The 7250-nt window shown below is 40.0% G+C and overlaps 1 pseudogene; it reads right to left on the bottom strand.

Moving 5' to 3' along the window:
* Positions 1-347: 347 nt before the first annotated feature.
* LOC102829200 lies at positions 348-1320 on the bottom strand (annotated as a pseudogene).
* Positions 1321-7250: the final 5930 nt, after the last annotated feature.

The following is a 7250-nucleotide window of genomic DNA, read 5'->3' as shown; positions in this document are numbered from 1 at the left end:
AGTGATCAATCTTCTACACTTAAGGATCTTCCTTGCCCAACCAATCCAAAAGAGCCAAACAAAGTGATTAGTAACAAAAAATCAACACATCTTTTTGTTTTGTGTACTTTAAGGTTTAAAAAGTGTTTTAAGTTTGTACTTGCTAATAGGAAAACATTATCTGAATGAATACCACAATGGCAAATGAGTGAAAATGTCTCAGCTGCATTGTGGCTGCAGGGAAATGTGGTCTCAGAGCACTCCAGCTTTCTTGATGAAGGTCGGAGGTACACTGGTTTGTATTATTGCAACATCCACAGAATGCTCTACGTTGCTCTTCCTTCAGCAAGGGCTTTGTCAGAAGACGTTTAGGCTTGACCTCCAAATTTGACTGAAATTTACTGATGAGATTCATGACCTTAGGGTTACTCTGATACTCTGGACATATTTTCTGGGTTCTGAGCCACATCCTGGAAGGCCACCATAACTTCTGGATCCTGCATAGCTGCAAGAACCTCTGAATCACTAAGAATCTCATTGAGCCCAGGCATGCCACCTGCCATTCCAGTCATGCCCCCAGGAAAATTACCAGCCATTCCCCTGGGAAAGCCACCTGGAAAAGTGCCATGCTGAGCTCCAGATTGTCCTCTGACTTCTTCCTCCCTCTGGGCTCTTTTATGTTCTTCCTGAGCCTTCTTAACCCTTTCTATTTTATCTTTGATCGCTCGCTCTTCACGTTTTCGCTCATACTTTCTCCGATGTTCTGCAATTTTCTGTGCCCTAGATTGAACTTTTTTCAGCATTGCACTAGCATCTTCATCATAGTCCAGTTTACAAGCAAGAGCAAGGTCATGTGCTGCTTCTTCCCAAAGGCCCAGAAGTCTGTGTACTTTGCCTCGCCACTTGTAGGGCTGAGCTGAATCAGGATTAATTTCAATGGCTCAGTCACAGTCTCGGATGGCAGCATTTGGCTTCTGTAATTTGATGAACACACTGGCTCTCTTGGCATACAGAATGGCCAATCGAGGATTCAATTTGATGACATCTGTGAACAAATCAATGGCTTTCTGTAGTTCACCATCATTGAGGGCATCAATGGCAGCCACTTTCTTGTCATTTGCCTGATCCATCATCTCTTCAGTTATCTCTACAGTTTCATCTCCCATTTCTTGAAGGGCATCTGTGTCTGGGTCAATCACACCTTCACTGTCAATTTCTAGGTCACTTTCTTTGACGGTTCATCTGTCTTTATGCTTTCTTCTGGAATCTTATTATCTTTTTTTCTTCCTTGGTATTCTCTTCTGATTTTGCTTTCTGAGTAGCAGATGGTATTTTACCACCCATGTTTGCGGGGGGTCCATGGTCCACAGGGGGTGGGACGAGGAGGCCACGGCTGAGAAGACTGGAGCCCAATTCCAGGGCCAGGTGCTAGCTCAGTGTGACCGTGTATAAGGGGGCGGCAGCCACGAGCCTGAATTCGCATTTAATTTCTTCTATTATCCATCATTCTTCAGCAGGGTGTTATTCAGTCTCCTTGTATTAAACTTTATTTCCTTGGTCTTCTGATTGTTGATTTCTAATTTTATGGCATTGTGGTCTGAATAGATGCTTTGTAGTATTTTGATGTTTGTAAATATATGGAAGCTTGCTTTGTGACCCAACACATGGTCAATTCTGGAGAATGCTCCATGTGCACTGGAAAAGAATGTATATTGCACTGTGGTTCGGTTGAATGCTCTGTACACGTCTATGAGGTCAAGTTGGTTGATTGTGCTGTTTCGTTCCTCTGGAGCTTTGTGGAGTTTCTTTCTGGTTGTTTTATCACTTTTCAAAAGTTGTGTATTAAAATCCCCCACTAGAATTGTAGATTTATCTATTTCTTTCTTCAATTCTAGTAGGGTTTGTTTTATATATCTTGGTGCTGTTTGATTTGGAGCATAGATGTTAATTATGGTTATGTCATCTTGCTCATTTGACCCTTTTATCATGAGATAATGTCCTTTCTTATCTCTTTTGGTGGTTTTTGCCTTAAAGTTTATTTTATCAGAGATTAATATTGCCACTCCTGCTTGTTTATTGTTGTTGTTAACTTGGTATATATTTTTCCATACTTTAACTTTTAGTCTGTTTTTGTCTTTGTCTATAAGGTGTGGCTCTTGCAGGCAGCATATTGAAGGGTCTAGTTTTCTTATCAGTCACTCTTTGTCTCTTTAGTGGTGCATTTAATCCATTGACATTCAGTGTAATTATCGATAGGTATGGATTAACTGCTGTAATTATGTTAATTTATATGGTTCTGTTTGTTCTTTTGTTCTGCATGCCATCTTGTGTTGCGTTAATTTTTTTGTGCTATTTCTTGTAGGTTTCTTCTCAATTTTAATGTTTCCTTGCTCTGCTTGGATCTTCATTTTCATAGTAAGTTGTGAAGTATTAATTTTCTTTGGGGTTACCCTATAGTCTGTTAAGTTTTCCCTGTATTTAAGACAGTCTATTGCATCCTGCCATCTACTCGACCTCCTCACCACCTGGATCTCTGTTCCTGTATTTTTCCTTTCTTTAATATTGTTAATATTTTGATCTTTGGTTGGCCTCACAGGTACTCTGAATTCATTGCTGTAATTTTGTTCTATTCTGAATTCTGCTATCCAACTACCGAGTTCCAGGTGGTGTTGCCACATCTGTCAATCTCTGGTTGTTGTCTCTTCTTGCTGGTTTTCATTCCAAAGAACTCCCTTTAGGATTATTTGAAGCACTGGATTGGCTTTAACAAAATCCCTTAGCTTCTGTTTATCCTAGAATGTTGTGATTGCACCAACGCATTTGATTGACAGTTTTGCTGGATAGACAATACTTGGTTGGCATTTTTTTTTTTTTTTTCCTACAGGGTTTTATATATGTCTCCCCAATGCCTTCTTGCCTACATAGTTTCTGCTGAGCAGTCAGAGCTTAATCTGATTTGCTTGCCTTTGTGGGTGACACTTCTTTTTTCCCTGGCTGCTTTTATGATTCTCTTCTTGTCTTTGATTTTGGAGAGCTTGATTATGATATGACTTGGACACTTTCTTCTGGAGTCTATACTTACTGGGGTTCTTTCAGCTTCTTGAATGTTTATCATCTCATCCTTCAAGATGTTAGGAAATTTTCTTCCAGTAGCTCTTCCACTATCTCTTCTGTGGACTTCTGTGATTCTTCCTGTTCTGGAATGCCAATAATTCTTAAGTTATTCCTCTTCATGTTATCCAACATGAATCTTAGACTCTCTACATATTTTAAATCCTTTTTTCTGCTTGCTCTCCTATCTTAGCAGTATTGAGAGATTTGTCTTCCAGCTCTCTGGCATGGCTTCCATCTCTTCCATTCTGCTTCTTTACCTTTTCAGTGTATTGTCCATTTCTGATATTTTATTATTACTCATCTGGACTTCTTTTTGAAAGTTTTGAATTGTTTCCAAAGCTGTATCTATCTTGTTTGATTGCTCCTGTAGCACTTTCCTGACTTCTTCCTTATTTTCTTCCACCCGTTTTCAGAGCATTTGAATTTGTTTCCATATTATTCTTCTGAATTCCTTCTTAGGCACAACCAGAGTCTGCTCTTTTAAAGGAAAGTCTGTGTCTGCTTCCAGCTCATTTATCTAAGATACTTTTTCCTGTTTTTGGACATGTGTTGAGATCTTTAATTGTGTTTTCTTGGACATTTTCAACAGTAATGTGAGTTTTTAATGCTTAAGTGGCTGTATGCTGCTTTTTGTTAAGCTTGCTGTGCATCTCCTGGTGGGTATGATCTGGAGATAGTCTTACCTTTTCATGTGTAATGCCTAGAAACTGGTTTTGACTCTTGTCCAGATGGTGGGGTACTACAGGGTAGGCTTGTAGCTCAGCTATATGGGCACAGTTTCTGTCTCTTCTTGGGTAAGATAGGGGGAGAAAGCTCCCCTGGGAGAAGAGTAAGGCTAAAAGGACCAAAGGCAGAAATAATATAAAAGCAGAGACAAATACCACCAATCAAAAACAAAATTTAAATTAAAATCAAAAATAAAAATAAAACTGTTCACTGGCCTTTGCTGTGCAAAGGGTCCCGCCTATGTAAACTATGGGGCGGGTTTCCAGGGTCATAAGAAGCAGCCTGCAGATTTCCTTTCTGTGCCTTTGGAAAACAGTGGGTGCAATGCTGGACCCTTTTGGGGGTGTGCTCCCACCTGCCTGAAGGCCTCTGGGCTGTGCAGTGAAGGGGTGATCAGGGTGAAGAGGAGAGATATGTGAAAAATGAAAAGTGAAATATGAAAAATCCATCACACCTCTCCCTTCAGGCGCTGTTCCTGGGCTTCTAGAGCTGGATCGTTGACTCTGTTTGGCTGTAGCCCTCCCTCTGGCCTGAGGACTTTTGACTGCATGCTGCCACAGCTGGGTGGATTCAGAAATCACCATATTTTGCTTCCACCTGCAGATTTCTTCTCAATGGGCACAGGGCACTGGCGCCCGGAACCTTAAACAAGAGCCAAAGCGCCGCAGGTTTTCTGCAGACTGTTCTTTCTCTGCTTTTATTTGGTTTTTGGCAGAGAAGTTTTCATTGTCTCTGCTTTCCCCACCCCCAAACCCCAAATCCAACTGATTTTTGTATGTTGATTTTGTACCCTGTCACTTTACTTACTTATTCTACTAGTTCCAGTAGTTTTCTAGCTTAGCCTCTTGGATTTTCTATGTGTAGGATCATATAATCTGCAAATAGAGATGGTTGTACTTCTTACCAATTCGAACACTTTTTATTTCCCTTGCTTAGCATATTTCTCTGACTAGGACTTCAGACACAAAATTGAATAAACGTGGTGGTAAAGGGCATCCCTGTCTGGCTCTAGTACTCAAGGGGAATTCTTTCAATCTCTCTCCATTAAGAATATTGTTGGCTGTTGGTTTTGTATGCTGTTGTAGTTGTTGGGTACCAGTGAGTTGACTCTGATACATAGCAAGCCAATATACAACAGAATGAAACACTACCCAGTTCTTCACCATCTTCCTAATTAATCATTGTTATGTTTGAGCCCATTGCTACAGTCACTGTGTCAATCCATATCATTGGAGGTATTCCTATTTTCCTTCTTCCTGACTAACATGATGTCCTTTTAAAGGGAATGGTGCCTCCTTACAGTATGTCCAATGTACTTGAGACAAAGTCTTGCCATCCTTGTTTCCCAAAGGAGCATTATGGTTGTTCTTCTTCCAAGATAAACTTGTTTTTCCGGCAGTCCACAATATATTCAATTTTCTTTGCCCATACCATAACTCAAATGCATCAATGATTCTTTGATCTTCCTTGTTAACTGTCCAGTTTTTGAAGGTATATGAGACAATTGCAAATACCATGACTTGGATCAGATGCACCTTAGTTCTCAAAGTGACCACTTGGCTCTTTTAACACTTTGTTGTTGCTGATGTTGTTAAGTGCTGTAGAGTCGGTTCCAACTCATAGAGACCCTGTAAAGGGTTTCCAAGGAGTGACTGGTGAGTTTGAACCACTTACCTTACAGTCCAAGCCAACCTTGTGGTTTACTGCATTTTATTGCAGTGCCATACCAGGACCTCTTTAATACTTTAGAGAGGTATTTTGCAGCAGATTTGCATAATGCAAAATGTTGTTTGATTTCTTGACTGCTTCTTACATAAACGTTGATTGTAGACCCAAGCAAAATGAAGTTGTTAACAAATTAATTGTTTTCTCCATTTATAATGATGTTATTTATTGTGTATGGGTATTGGATTTTGTCAAATGCCTTTTCTGTATTGATTGGTAGGACCACGTGGTTATTTTCCTTTGTTTTACTTGTGTGATGGATTATGTTGATGACTTTTTAAATATTTAACTATAATTGCATGGTGTGGCACTGTGGGCTAATGCACTGGACCACAAGGTGAGTTTGAACTGTAAGGTCAATGGCTCAAATTCACCAGCTGCTTCTCAGAAACCCTATACAGAGTTACTATGAGTCAGAGCCAACTTGATGGTACTTAACAACAACAACAACAATAATTGATCATCAGATATGAACCCCATTTAGTCACGAGGTAAGTTAAGCATCAGACTGCTAACTACAATGTTGGAGGTTCAAACCCACTAGCCACTCCACAGAAAAAAGATGAGGCTGCCTACTCCTATAAAGATTTACAGACTTGGAAACCCTAAAGGGTCAGTCACAGCTGCAGTGGGCACATGGCACTTATGTGATATGTGCATGCACTGCTGACCACATAGGTGCAGGGGTGGGTGCTGCAGATTGCAGAGGTGGCAGGAGCAGGGCACCCAGTCCACAAGATTACACAGTGCTTCCTGAAGAGGTAGTGGAGGCAATTACTGTCAAAAGTGAATGCAGAGAGGTTGGGGAAACTAATTTTGCAGGTTCAAAAAGAAGAAAAAAAAAAAAAGATGAAGAGAAAGTAAAAAAAGAAATAAGAGAAGAAAGAAAGACAGAATCAAGAAGATAGGAAAAAGGAAAACAAAACAAAAAGCAGCACAGCACTGGCAATAATGGGGTTAGACCAGCTGCAGGTAGATAGGAATCTATCTCAACACTGGGAGGTTGTGTAAGGTATAGGTTGCTAATAACTAATGTGGATGTAGTACAGTCCTGGGTAAGCAAAGCCAGTTGTCTGGTTCCTGTCCCAACTGGACTGCTGCTTGCAGTATTTTGAAATGGGCATGCTGTGCTCGGTCTGTTGGCAATTCATCGCTCCATATGCCTACTTGTTAACTGTTTTCTTTCAGTCTCTTCCTTTAATTGGTATTTGATTTACTTCTTTATCATCTCCTTTGAAATTCTGGGTTCCAGGATTGTCATTCGTTTCACTTAGTTTCTCGGATCTTTGTTGTAGAGGTTCTGGATAGGCTATCTGCCTTAACTGTCATGTTGATTATCATGCTGGCTACCAGTCTTCCAGGAGCAATGAACACAAACCTACAGTCTTAATTTCTGGATCACATGCCAGCCTCACACCATCATATTCAATATAAATGGATCCTTCCATATGTCACTCAGAACTTAAGTAAGTTTCTTTGGTGAAACTTTTATAGAGAAGCAGTGTGAGTCTTGGACTGGAACTTCCACATGAACACTCTCAAATTTCTCTTTAAAATGCACTTTAAAAGATGTGCTTACTATAGATTTTGTTATACCTTTACTTCATTATTGTTTCTTCCAAATGAAATATCAGTATACATTTTGATTGCTAGTATGTGAAGGAAACTCTGGTGACACAATGGTTAAATATTCAGCTGATAACTGA

This window comes from Chrysochloris asiatica, unplaced genomic scaffold (genome assembly GCF_000296735.1).
Source record: "Chrysochloris asiatica unplaced genomic scaffold, ChrAsi1.0 scaffold00072, whole genome shotgun sequence".
Lineage (NCBI taxonomy): Eukaryota > Metazoa > Chordata > Mammalia > Afrosoricida > Chrysochloridae > Chrysochloris > Chrysochloris asiatica.
The sequence above is the reverse complement of the archived record's forward strand: the minus strand, read 5'-3'. Positions and strand labels throughout refer to the sequence as shown.